Below are 2083 nucleotides of genomic sequence, written 5' to 3' on the forward strand. Positions count from 1 at the left end.
AATAATAATAATAATAATAATAATCAATGTTAAATCTCTGAACGAGGTATTAACAGTAACTGCACGATAAAGTGAAGTATATTTGCCACTTAAATGTGGCTGACCCCGAGGGGTGGGAAAGATAACTTCCCTTGGCAAATACAGACAGGACACAGAAGTGTGTCGATAGCCAGCTGGAGGAGATGTCCTCCTGGGGCTAAAAGCAACAGTAACATCCACCCCTCGGGGTCAGCCACATTTAAGTGGCAAATATACTTCACTTTAATAATAATAATACTAATGATAAATGCCCGGATGCAGTACCAGGCAGTGGCTCTCATGGCTTCTGATCTTAATTGATTGGAAGTGTTATCATGTACATTGTTTTGTCTTGGTATAAAAGATGAGCTACAGCAAATATTCTGCTCAATACCACAGATTTGCTTGTCCGTTGGCATAGGCCACGGGTTATGGTCTCATTTGGCTTGCCGGGTCTTCTCAAGCACAGCATATTTCCAAAGGTCCCGGTCACTAGTCATTGCGTCAGTGAGGCCTAATGGTCGATGGTAGAAATGCCACTAACCATTTTATCTGCTGCCATAATGATTCTGCTAGCTTGCTGCCTCAAGAATAACAGTTTCGCATTTCAGCACAATAATAATAATAATAACAACAACATAAGGGTTTCAAATTTTGGCACAAGGCCAGCAATTTCAAGGGAGGGGTAAATCAATCACATCAACCCCAGTGTTCAACTGGTACTTATTTTATCAGCCACAAACGATGACAGACAAAGTTGACCTTGGCAGAATTTATCAACTTTGTCTTTCATCCTTTCATGGTTGATGATAATAATAATAATGATAATAATATGTGTATGGGGAGAAGGTGTCAGCAAAATGTTGAGTGCGTGGAATTTGGGATGAGATAATGACACACATTGTTGCAAAATGTCCTAAGTTGGCACAAGGAGAATATAAGAAATGGCGATATGACCAAGTTGTGAAAGTTTTGCACTAGAAGCTTTGTTAGAAATGGGGATTTAAAGCTGGGGGTACTTGGTATAATCATTGGGTCGAAAGAGTGCTAGAGTTGGAGAAAAGCAAAATTTTATGAGATTTTCCTATTCAAATGGATAAGAAGGTAGAAAATAATAAACCAGACACAGCAATAATAGACAAGGGGAAAATAAAGTTGCTTACAAATTGATCCATCATGTCCCTCTAATGCCAGGATTGTAAAGAAAGAAGATGAAAAATTTAAAGTATACAACCCATTAGAATTTTTAAATTGTAAGAATTTTGAATATGAAAACTGCAGTAATTGGTTGAAAATTACTAGTTGTAAATCTCTCAACAAGAGATATTCAGCAACAGTACTCTAGAGTAAAGATTATTTGCCAACATAACATGGCTGTCCTGGTTTAGGACGAATGTTATTGTAACTTAGCCCCAGGAGACATAATGCTGTATAGCCAGCTGGAGACAATGTTTCCTGGGGCTGAGTTACAACAATATTCATCCTAAACCAGGATTGCCATGTTATGTTGGTAAATAATCTTTAATCTGTAGTAATTGGTGCATTAGAGATGGGGGAATAATGACATAGACAAATGGTTGAAGGCGATTAGAATGGAAAGACCCCTAGAGCTTATACAGATAGTTTACCTTTTAGTGACAGGAAAGATTATCTAAAGTGTTTTCAGCACTCAAAAGATTATTGAAGGTTTATAGATATTTATGAGATCACCAAGATGTGGCAGCTATGAGTGTCAAGTATAAAGATTGTTCCTATTGTCATCGGAGCATTGGGTTCAATACCACCTATGCTGAAGAAACATATGGAAAGTTTAGAAATACCCTACAATCTAGTGCTATATACATATACTTATATATACATATATATATATACTTTATTTAAAAGCAGCAGAAATATAACAAAAGACTGTTACTCTGAGTTTCACGTTCCCGTTCATCGGACAGTTTTTCTAACAAAACTGTCCGATGAACGGGAACGTGAAACTCAAAGTAACAGGCTTTTGTTATATTTCTGCTGCTTTTAAATAAAGCATATTACTCTACCTCTGGTATTTGAGTACTCTTTT

At 36.9% G+C, this 2083-nt stretch overlaps 1 protein-coding gene across 2 annotated transcripts in view; it reads right to left on the bottom strand.

The window, feature by feature from the left end:
• Window positions 1-2083, bottom strand: part of LOC106874825 (proton myo-inositol cotransporter) — a 101587-nt gene that overhangs the window by 13936 nt on the left and 85568 nt on the right. The window lies entirely within an intron of this gene.

The sequence above is a fragment of the Octopus bimaculoides genome, chromosome 3 (genome assembly GCF_001194135.2).
Source record: "Octopus bimaculoides isolate UCB-OBI-ISO-001 chromosome 3, ASM119413v2, whole genome shotgun sequence".
Classification (NCBI taxonomy): Eukaryota; Metazoa; Mollusca; class Cephalopoda; order Octopoda; family Octopodidae; genus Octopus; species Octopus bimaculoides.